Source organism: Gorilla gorilla, chromosome 10, assembly GCF_029281585.2.
Source record: "Gorilla gorilla gorilla isolate KB3781 chromosome 10, NHGRI_mGorGor1-v2.1_pri, whole genome shotgun sequence".
NCBI classification, from domain to species: domain Eukaryota; kingdom Metazoa; phylum Chordata; class Mammalia; order Primates; family Hominidae; genus Gorilla; species Gorilla gorilla.
This window is the reverse complement of record NC_073234.2, coordinates 142,474,965-142,487,102: the sequence shown is the minus strand read 5'-3', so window position 1 is coordinate 142,487,102 and position 12,138 is coordinate 142,474,965. Positions and strand designations below refer to the sequence as shown.

At 41.0% G+C, this 12,138-nt stretch overlaps 1 long non-coding RNA gene across 1 annotated transcript in view; it reads right to left on the bottom strand.

Annotated features, from left to right (window-relative positions):
- The window catches only part of LOC134756532 (uncharacterized), a 30,987-nt gene extending 19,439 nt beyond the window's left edge, over window positions 1-11,548 (bottom strand). Inside the window, exon 1 of the long non-coding RNA XR_010129279.1 lies at window positions 11,457-11,548. This is a non-coding gene — a long non-coding RNA (uncharacterized lncRNA). The remainder of the gene's footprint in view (window positions 1-11,456) is intronic.
- Between the last annotated feature and the right edge of the window lie 590 nt (window positions 11,549-12,138).

Below are 12,138 nucleotides of genomic sequence, written 5' to 3'. Positions count from 1 at the left end.
CAGTGTGGACAGAAAAAGATCACCCCTGGGGTGGAGAAAGGGGGTGGTCAATGTCAGAATTAGGGGTTAAAAGATTGAAAAATATTTTCTTCTCTTTTTGAAGCCATAACAGAGAATGAACAAAAGAATTAGTGATAGAGATACCAAACTACATGGTGTTTTCTTTTTTTCTTTCTTTCTTTCTTTCTTTTCTTTTTCTTTCTTTCTTTCTTTCTTGCTTGCTTGCTTGCTTGCTTGCTTGCTTTCTCTCTCTCTCTCTTTCTTTCCCTCCCTTCCTCCCTCCCTCCCTTCCTTCCTTCCTTCCTGCTTCCCTCCCTCCCTCCCTCCCTCTTTCTTTCTTTCTTTCTTTCTTTCTTTCTTTCTTTCTTTCTTTCTTTCTTTCTTTCTTTCTTTCTTTCTTTTTTATTTTTGACAATCCCATTCTCCATACAATTTTATCAGTTATTTCAAAGCCATAAGTCCTGGAGCTCAGACCTGAAATTGTTCAACTGCTGCGTGGTTGCTCACTAGCTGCCTCAACCCACCCTCACTCTGCCTACGGAAGTGGGCCTAGAAATCACAGCCAGCCAGTGAGAGCCTCACTTTATTTTCAGGCCCTGTGATTGCTTCTGGGCTGGATATATTCTCCATCAGCCCAAATGAATCTAGATTCGAGAGGTTTTGTGGAACTGCAGGAAAAAGAAAGAGAAAACACCTTACTGCTGGTACCACTGATGGTGTCAGCGTGAGGATTTCATGGGTAATCTCAAAGGTCAGTCCCGGGCTTAGAAGGGAAGCCACAGTAAAAGAGCAGATAAGAAATTTAGGCTGGGCACCGTGGCACGCACCTGTAATCCCAGCTACTTGGGAGGCTGAGGCTGGAGAATAGCTTGAGCCCGGGAGGTGGAGGTTGCAATGAGCCAAGATCGCACCACTGCACTCTGGCCTGGGTTACAGACTCCGTCTCAAAAAAAAAAAAAAAAAAAAAGGGAAATGGAGAAATGAGTATAAAAACCAATACCTTTCTTGACGTGTTCGAGCTACATTTTCATCATTGCTTGAAACCGAAAGAGCCTCCAGTGATAGTGTTTATTTTCTTTCATCTCCCAAACTGCATGTCTTAATGATTTGAACATAAATGGCTCTTCCAATGGTTTATTTAGTGAAATAAAACTTTCCTTGCGTATGAACTCCTCATACAGCTCAGAAATAATGCAGCATATTACAGATATTTTCAGGGTGAATCAAAAATATTTCATGTAAGTTAACAGAGCCACGGGACAGCTAGGAGTCTGAATTCCATGCGAGAGCCAGGCACAAAGGCAAGGCCAAGGCAGGGAGCTCCCTGGAAGCCGCTGGGCCTGCATCGAGGTTGCAAGCACATTTCTGGGAATTCAAATTAATTACCTAATGTTTCTTTTCTCGGAGCAGCATGCTAAGTGAGGGGCAAACGCTCGAAGCTGCAGGCCTAAGAAGCAAAGGAAGATAAACCTGGACTTTTTCTCTCCTCACATGTTGAGCAACAGGACCTGGAGATCACTGATGATTTTTATTAGGACAAAGGTGTTGTGAAACCGTCACAGTATAACCCGAACAGTCACTCCTGTGATGAAGAAATGAAAACCTTGTGTGTTTTTCCTCTTTACGTCATGGCCCAACTCCTCCACCTTTGTTGCCAGCACTTGCCATGTATGTGTCTGCATAAATGTGTGCACATGCATATATGCGTGTATTTCAGTGCACGTATGTGTGTATGTATATGTGTTTCTGTGTGAATATGTTTGTATGTGTGTGTATGTGTGTGTAGATGTTTGTAGGCGTGTATATGTGTGTGCGTTTCTGTGTCTGTGTGTGTTTGTGTGTGTGTGTGTTTCTGTGTCTGTGTATATGTTTGTAGGTGTGTGCATAGGTGTGCATGCCTGTGTATATGTGTATGTGTGTGTATATATATGTGTTAATATGTGTATGTCTGTGTATTTGCATAGGTGCATATATGTCTGTGTGTGTGTTTGCATGTGTGTGAGTGTGTTTGTGTGAGTGTGTTTGTGTGAATGCATGTTTATCTTTCTGGTTTGAAGAATCAAAAGAAGCTGTTCCTCCTCTGCCACACTGGGCATTTTGGTGTTACAGAACCAAAAGCATTTGAGCCATTTAACCACCATAGCACTTTACCCCATCAATCAGTGGAGTATGGCAGTTCTTTGGTGAAGAGATGAAAGAAAGCAAAGAAGAAAAAGAGAGAGAGAGAGAGAGAGAGAGAGCAAGGCAAGCCAGCAACCTTTCCTCAAGCCAGAGCATTTCCTCGGTGAGAAGATAGAAGAAAGGCAAATGCTTATCCATTAGCACGTCACTCACCCAGAATTGAGGCAGGACAAGGAAACAAGAAAAAAAGAGAGACATGCAGGATATTGAAAAGCTTTTCTAAGTTGGATATTCTTTCCTGTTCAGAAATTAGCTTTTGAGAAGGAAGGAGGTGGATTCATGCTGAAAAGAATGATTACGGAGCGCAGCAGGGTGCTTCTACCTCGGATCCTATTGGGATGGATTCTGAAGGCACTGGGGAGGTGCCGGGCTGCCTCTGCTGCGATGCTCCTTTAGGTCCCGCTGTCTCTGTTTGAACCAGGAACTAATTTAGCCGATTTATTTATTTAGGCAATGTTCTGTCTTCATTGCCCACAAGATCCTCAAGTCAAGCCATACCCAGGATCCCCTTACGAACACAAGAGAGTCTCAGCTCAGGCCGATTTCTCAGGTTTTTTTCTGTGTACATTTAGCAGGTCTATCTTCTGGGACTCTCTCTGTAGGACTTTACCACTCTCATTAACAATAACAAATCCTGATTAAGTTCCTACAACTTGTGAGGTCTACAGGGGACACGGGAACGAAGCACAGAGGCCCTAATGGAGAATTCGGGCCACCATATTCTGGCAGCCACCACTGTTGGGGTTTCTGAGACGGTCCCTCCTAAATCTCACCCATCTTCTCCATTGGGTCCTAAACAAATGGAGATATGAGATATGGCAATTAAAGGTCAAATTATCAGCTTTATTACTGTTAGAGAACAAATTGCGTGTCATGGCTGTGGGTGTGTTAGCCAAGTGGACTTTCTCATTCTGAACTGCAGAGTCTGGCTAACCATCTCACCTGGCCTCAGGGATTGCTAAACCAGAGGAAGCCAGCCAGGTGTGGCACAGCGTATTAGATCCATATTACTCCTATAGGAGATTAACATGAATGTAGTGGCTACAAACACACAAATTTATCTGAAAGGACATTAGTGACAGAAGTAGGCAAATGGCAAGAGAAACGGTAGAGAAATGGCAAGCTCAACAATTAAAAGTCGAAGTCCTGTTCTCGGAGTTACAGTCTGTTTATGGCACCAGGACGCTATATACTGCAACGATCAGTTCTGTGTCACAATGATAGCTGTCTGCCTTGTGTTCAGAGTCTACTTGCCCAGTAAGACCACCAGAAAATATTACTAGGTTGGTGCAAAAGCAACTGCGGTTTTTGCCACAAACCTAATATATTCCTATTATATTGATCAACCAAAGATGAATGGATTAAACTTAAACTTACTGTATCAAGGAGGCCTTGAGAGAATCTTAGCAATGTTTCAAAAGGGCGCAGGCAAAATAGAATATTTATATCATGTGGGTGCCTGGGTTCAATTTCTCTAAGATGGGGCTTTTGAAGTCAGAACTGGTTGAATTTTGTATCATTTTTGACATAATAATTTAGGACTGGTGGACACAGCCAGGTAAGAGTATTCATTAGTAAACTATTGACTGATAAAATAACTGTTTACTCAGGTGAGCAAACTAATGTCCTGGGTAAATTGATTTACAAAATATTCTGACATATTCAATAGTCGTTTATTCGTTATATGGTCTTATTTTCTGGGACAAGAAATTTCTAAAAAAAGTGGTTACATCATATTGATACAGGTGGTTTCATTTCCTACCTAGAATAAATCCTGATTCATATTCTTACTGGCTAAGAGGTCTTAAGCAAGTCCTATCATCTTTCTAAGATTCAGTTTCTTCAGGTATAAAATGGGGATTAGAAAAGTATCTATCTTATGAGGCAATTCTGAGGATCAAATGAGATAATCTATATAAAACCCTCAGAAGAGTTTCTGCAGAAATATAATTCAATACATAATAACAATACTGATAACACTCAAGAGTCAGGGAATGATTTGAGAATATCTTGAATGCAAAAGCAACAGGCACCAATCAACAGATGCTCACTCTGTGAATAGGTGTCAGTCTGCATAAGAAAAAAATGCTACAGCATATGTTTAGAATCTGTAGAGAGAAAATAATCTTTCAGCCATCTTGAACTAGACTAACGCTTTTCAATCATATTACTGTGGGATACCAATGAGCCACAAGCCCTTTAAGAAGTATGATATCCAATTTTGATTATCCAATTTACATTACATTGTATCTTTATGTTGTCAACAAGAATTGCAAACTCATGTGCCCCAAATGATCTGTCTATAAGTCAGACTTAGCCAGTTGCTGATATGTTGCAATGCAAAGCTAATATTGTCAGAATTCTAATTGTCAACAATAAGCAAAATCCACATTGTATTATTAAATCACTCAATGGAAAAGGAGTTTAATGCTATGCAGGGCAAACACAATATTATGGAAGGATTATCTAGTCATCAGTATGACAATGTGTGAGACTCTCTGCATACTAATATCCATCAGCAAGACTAAACATTGAGCTCAATGGATTTTGGGGTATAGTTTAAAGAATGTTACAATTGACCCAGAAGGAGTGATAAAGGGCATTGATGAAAATTAAGCTAGTGCCATAGTGAAGTATGTCTCTACCGGGGAATTGGAATCTTTTGCTCCTAGATACTATGACAACAGATTCAGGGCAATAATATGATACAGTCAAACAGAAACTCAGGGATGAAGAGAGGCTAAGCCAACCAGGTATAAATATCTCTATAGATTCTGTAAGATATGATTTTCCTGTGGTAAGGTTCCCGGTGTAATTGTTGTTGCTTTGTTTTACATTCTTTCTAATTTTCCATGGCTACTCAGGGTAAGAATGAGATTAGTTAAATTTCAACACACACATTGAAATATAATACAATATGGTTTACTTTCTGCAACGTAATTGTAGGTATACAAATACTGTCAACTCCTTGAGTCTAGTCATAAGATATTAGTTTGATGTTTTCTAGTGAAAAAAAAATTGTGTGTGTAATTTCATTTGGAGAAAAATACCCTTATAAACAGAATTGTAAGTGTGAGGCCCTCTTTGATGAGAGGCATGGACAAAATGGGCTTGGTCCTCACTTTGATAAAGTCAAGTTCATTCATAAGCTTAAATTTGCAAGAAATCCAAACCCAACATTGATAGAAAAAAACAGGCCTCTAAAGTCCGCTTAGACCTTTCTTCCACTTATTAAGGATGCCTTCTCCAAACAAGCTGCTTGGCCAAATTCACCCTCCCTGTACCCCTGAACACACAAAACACCGTTTATTCTGTGTCCTCTTCTAGCTAAGAATACTTTTTCCTGGGAAGAACAAAAAAACAAAATCACATCCCAATAGCCGTATCCTTTTCAGAAGACATGTGATTAGCCAAAAAATAAAAATACAAGGTTTTTGGCCATGGCCAGGTGCAATGGCTCATGCCTATAATCCCAGCACTTTGGATGGCCGAGGTGGGTGAATCACTTGAGGTCAGGAGTTTGAGACCAGCCAGACCAACATGGTGAAACCCCATCTCTACTAAAATAAAATAAAGTAAAATAAAATAAAATAAAATAAAATAAAATAAATTAACTGGGTGTGGTGGCTCATGCCTGTAATCCCAGGTACTTGGGGGGCTGAGGCAAAAGAATTGCTTGAACCCAGGAGGTGGAGGTTGCAGTGAACCTAGATCACGCCACTGCACTCCAGCCTGAGCAACAAGAGCAAAACTCCATCAAAAAACAAAACAAAACAAAAAAAGGTTTTTATTTGACCCAGAAAAGCATTCATTCCTGACTTTTATTTTTTTCTTCCCAGAATAAAAAAAAAAAAGTATTCTAATACATTCTGGTCAGGGTTCTTGGCTTTTGAAACTACACTTGCCTGTTTCTTGACTAATTCTTTTTCTCAGAGCAGTAGAATCACACCACACACCTCTTTAGTTAACACTAACTCAACTACATGTGTGGCTAGCTAGAGAGAGAGAATAACATCATAACATTACTGGAGTCTAGGATTCTGCTTATATTCTTGCCCACTTGAATTTGTCCCTGTGGGAAGCTAAGGCATGAGATGGGAGATGTCAATAGTTGGTTTCCTTCATTGCTCTCAGTTCCCCAGGATTCTCCTGGTGGGAGCATCTCTCTACACTACCCGTAGTGCCAATGTTTGAAGATACGCATCTCCCACCTTAGAAAGGGTATGTTGTCTAGACACATCAATGACATCAACTGAAATGGAAACAACCAACAGTCATCTGCTTCTATCCCTGCTCAGCTGGTTTACTGAGCATTTCTGAGTTTGGTTCTTCTGTGAACTTTTAATTTTTATTTTTATTTTTTAATTTTTTTATTTCCATAGGTTTTTGGTGAACAGGTGGTGTTTGGTGACATGAGTAAGTTCTTTAGTGGTAATTTGTGAGATTTTGGTGCACCCATCACCCAAGTAGTATACACTGCACCCAGTTTGCGGTCTTTTATCCCTCACCCCCTTCCAACCCTTTCACCCTAAGTCTCCAAAGTCCTTATGTCATTCTTACTCCTTTGCATCCTCATAGCTTAGCTCCCACTTATGAGTGAGAACATACGATGTTTGGTTTTCCATTCCTGAGTTACTTCACTTAGAATAATAGCCTCCAATCCCATCCAGGTTGCTGCAAATGCCATTAATTCATTCCTTTTTATGGCTGAGTAGTATTCCATAGTGTGTGTGTATATATATATATATATATACACACACACATATATTTATGTATGTGTGTGTATATATATATTTATTTATCCCCTCATTGATTGATAGGCGTTTCAGTTGGTTTTACATTTTTGCAATTGTGAATTGTGCTTCACATGTATCTTTTTCATATAATGACTTCTTTTCCTCTGGGTAGATATCCAGTAGTGGGATTGCTTTATCAAATGGTAGTTCTACTTTTAGTTCCTTTTTTTTTTTTTTTTTGAGACAGAGTCTCGCTCTGTCACCCAGGATGGAGGGCAGTGGCACGATCTCCGCTCACTGCAACCTCCGCCTCCCGGGTTCAAGCAATTCTCCTGCCTCAGCCTCCCAAGTAGCTGGGACTACAGGTGCCCGCCACCACACCTGGCTGATTTTTTGTATTTTTAGTAGAGACGGGATTTCACCGTGTTAGCCAAGATGGTCTCAATCTCCTGACCTCGTGATCCGCCCGCCTCGGCCCCTCAAAGTGCTGGGATTACAGGCGTGAGCCACCACACCCAGCTCTACTTTTAGTTCTTTAAGGAATCTCCACACTGTTTTCCATAATGGTTGGATAAGTTTGCATTCCCACCAGCAGTGTAGAAGTGTTCCCTTTCACCACATCCATGCCAACATCTACTATTTTTTTATTGTTTTTATTATGGCCACTCTTGCAAGAGTAAGGTGGATCACATCAATGGTATCAATTGAAATGAAAGCAACCAACAGTCCTGCGCTCAGCTGGTTTACTGAGCAATTTTGAGTATGGTTCTTTTGTGAACTTTTAAATCCAAACCCAGAAAAATATGTGACTTTTCTGATTCTTCTGCTGTGTCCAGGGCTCATTTGGTACATTTCTTCCATGAGGAATAAAACATCTTTAAACAGATTTCTCAGAATTATATTAGGGTTCTTTTAATGATCCGTCCTTCAGAAGAGCTATAGCTACTTCTGAAAAGGAAGACCAGAAAGAGTGATGCTTAGCCTAAAGGGATTGTTAGTTGTGTCATTTTAGGAATCTTAAGAAGTGACCTCTCTGTTTACAATAGACCCAGGACCACAGCATGAGGCTGAGGCTGCCTGAACTGAGACAGCCGGTCCCGACACACAGACATAACTCACAATGGCTATTTTGAGCTAATATTTCCTGTTTTTTTTTTTCTCCTGCCGCCCCTGTAAAGCAACACATTTTTTTGGCAAGAATGCCTGGGACAGAGAAAGAATTTCTTCTCGCTTATTATTGAGAATGTTCTCATATCTTACAAGGTAAGTCTTGTGCTTATCCTAGGAAGAATGCCTTGGGGGAGGGAGAAGGCTTGTCTAAGCGCTGTACATTCACTGAAGAGTTTTTTGTTTTTCTGGAAGTATCAGACAAAATGCTCAGCATAATACAGCTTTGTGGTTGACATTCGATTGTCTACCTGCCCAAGTAAGTGGAACTTTGATTTTGTGCCATTTGTGTTGAATCTCAAAAGCTGAGGCCATGGAATCAGAATTTTAAAGTCCTTATGGTTTAATTTCAGGGTCCCTTAATGGTTGGGGCAGAATGTAGGGGCCAGATCCCCAGAGTAGAGTCAGAACTCTGGATAAGGTAGGCCGGGTGTGGTGACTCACGCCTGTAATCCCAGCAGTTTGGGAGGCCAAGGCGGGCAGATCACCTGAGGTCGGGAGTTCGAGACCAGCCTGACCAACATGGAGAAACCCCGTTTCCACTAAAAATACAAAATTAGCCTGGCGTGCTGGCACATGCCTGTAATCCCAGCTACTGGGGAGGCTGAGGCAGGAGAATCGCTTGAACCCAGGAGGCAGAGGTTGTGGTAAGCCGAGATCGCACCATTGCACTCCAGCCTGGGCAACAACAGGAAAACTCCATCTCAAAAAAAAAAAAAAAAAGGGAACACTGGATAAGGTAAACACTAGGGTCATGACCAACACTGCAGATTTTCCTCCTGTTCCTCAGTGGTTCCTTCCTTGCAGAACTATGCCTGGTTTCATTCAGGGCATCCATGTACCCAGTCCCAGGGTTCCAACTGGTCATGGATAATCGTAACTTCCACATTTACCAGCTTTCTTTGCAGTTCCTGATGTCCATGTGACCCAACAGAGTACAGGGGGTTTCCAGGAATGACTGCCTGCCTGGATCAAATAAAAATCTGTTTTCTTTCCCCTTTATGGCTAATCACATACATTCTCCTAAGAATACAGCATTAGGATGTGATTCTTAGCACCTTCTGTAGCGTCTGTGACAATGACATTATAATCATGAATCTCAAACCCAACACACAGTAGATGACACGAAGAGACAGCAGCGAGAGATGGTACAAACAAGATATTCTTTCATTTTTATAAGCCATGGAAACTATGAGTGTTTGTTACTGAAAACACTGGGTAAAGCCAAGAAGGAGAAAAAAATAAACCATCCCATGAAGTCCCATGTTGAGCTTTTTTTTTTAAATCACTCTTAGTAATTTAAATTTCACCTCGCAGTAATTCTCTACTTCAGCATAGATAAAGGAAAAAAAAAAGAACATACATAGTCTAATTTTTCTACTCTGTTCTCTTCTAATTACCGAGTTAAAAAAACATAGGCAAAAGAAACCAGAAAACCCAAAGGCATCCATTGTAAGCTCGGGAGTATAATTTCTACATGGGACATGGCTGGCCTTCCTGCTCGGTGCTACTGTTCTGGAAGTTACAGATAAGGAGTGGGCCCAGTAATCGTTCACAGAATGAATAAGCAGCACCTCTCAGTGTTCGTGTTTCTCAGGAGCATTGATGAGGATGACTCATATGCACTCACATAAAGTGCCTTATTTGACTATCTTTAGAGTCTCAAGCATCATCTCTTCGGAGGATTGGTGGGCTGAGGAAGAACCCTTTAAAGCCGTGATAAGCCAGCCACAATGACAAGCAAACCTTCAAAGGGACATAAACCCCGTGTGTCTTAAGAATTGTGTCTAAATAGTAACGAAGGCAGGCGCAGCAGACTTTTCAGGGACCTCCCAGGCCACACAAAGGAAGCAGGCGCTGATAAAGGAGCATTTCCAGTCAGTGCAGCTGATAATTAAGTGGCCTTATCAGAAGGCTTCCGTGTTACTGATGCAGTGGGAAGATGTGATTGAAAACATAAATAAATAGGAGAATAAAAGAGTATTAAGAATCTCCTTTAAAATAATTTCGATGTCAGTGAACTTAAAAACATGCTAATAAAATAACTCAACTGTTTCTTGAAGACACCACTATGAAAGTGTGACTGAGCTTCACAGAATCTAAACCTATTATTTTGTGCATTTTTACAAGTTATGTATGAACATTGTTGAATGTTTATGTTATTTAATTCTGAGCCTAGTAAGGGTGGACGTGGCTTATTTAACTGAACCATCGAGGCATTAAAGCAGTTAGAATAGAAAGAGTCACATTTTGGCCAGAACACATTTTTGTTCATAGTGGTAACTGCTTGGACACCAGATTAAATTGGAGAAGGGGCAGGCAAAATTAATACAAACACATCAACCGCTTAAAACAAGTGGATCTTGCGAGGTCTGCAATTAGGTCCTGTCTTTATTGGAAGCAAAACAGCTTTAATCAGGATCCTTGTTCTTGTGCACCCTAATTATTGGGTAACAGGCAATATTATACTCTAGCTAATTGCAGAGAAATTGCTTGAATCTAAGCACCTGCAATGGTGGATTGTGCTTACTTCATCTGGTTGAATTTGGGCATAGTATTAGACAGGAGAGCCCAGGTTATCTTGAAGTTGTGCAGAGCAGGGGCTAAAAATTTAGACTTAGGACTGTGTTTTTCAGGGTTCTCTAGAGGGACAGAACTAATAGGATAGATGTATATGTGAAAGGGATTTTATTAAGAAGAATTGACTCACACTATCACAAGTTAAAGTCCCACGATAGGCCGTCTGCAAGTTAAGAAGCAACGAAGCCAGTGATGGATCAGCCCCAGTCCCAAAATCTCAAAAACAGGGAAGCCGACAATGCAGCCCTCAGTCTCGGGCAAAGGCCCGAGAGCCCCTGGTAAACCACTGGTGTAAGTCCAAAGGTCAAAAAGCTGAAGAACTCAGAATCTGATGTTCAAGGGCAGGAAGCATCCAGCACAGGAGAAAGATGAAGGCCAGAAGACTCAGCAAGTCTGCTCTTCCATCTTCTCCTGCCTGCTTTATTCTAGCTGAGCTGGCAGGTGATTACATGGTGCCCACTCAGATTAAGGGCGGGTCTGCCTCTCCCAGTCCACCGACTCAAACGTTAATCTCCTTTGGCAACACCCTCACAGACACACCAAGAACAGTATTTTGCCTCCTTCAATCCAATCAAGTTGATAATATTCACCATCACAGGAACCAACCTGCCTGTATTCAGCTCCTGGCTTTGCTACTCCCTGGCTGTGCAAATGTGAATGTGTAACTTTGCCTTGTTGTGCTTTGCTTTCATCTTATGTAGAGTGGGGATGATAATGACATTTACGTCAAAACACGGTTGCAGACTGAGCTAGTGAAATTTCTCTGCTAGGACTCACCCCAGGACCCAGTACCTTCAAGCATTGGCTGTACGGATTACCAGCTCCTGAATTGCAGGCCTCTTTTCCATAACCAGAAAGACTTGTAAGTGCTTCTGTTTCCTTCCCCATAAACTCCTGGAAAAAGAACAGAAACTGGAGTCTACGATTTATAGGGGAGAGAAAAGAAAAGAAAAAAAAAAGAAGAGAAAAGAAATTGGTTAATATCCCAAAACATTATTTTAGTCATGTATGTGAAAACAGTCTGAGGACATTTCACTGTTCTGTGAATACATTATCACCCTCAAAACCTGACTGAACATGAAAATGACTCATGTGATCTGCTTTTATTGATATTTAAAAAAAGGAGAAAACAATAGACTTTCTCATTGATTGGGGGTATACAGAGGGGATCTTCAGCTTTTAGGGGAACAATTTTGGTGCGGTTTTGTTTTCCTCTCAAATACGCCATGCAGAAAATAGACTTTTGAATTGTAAACTACAGACAAAATCTTAAGCCTCACAGCCCACTGAATGGACTCTGTCTTGGTTAAGGGGACTCCAGAGAATCTTTAAAAAAACTGAGTTCCCAGCCACGATGGAGTGGGAGATTGGACAGGGCTTGTCTCATCCCCTTGCTTTTGCAAATTAGACACAACAACAGACCAGTATTACTGTTAAAATAGAGGTCATAAGACTGGCAGAACAGACTCTTTGT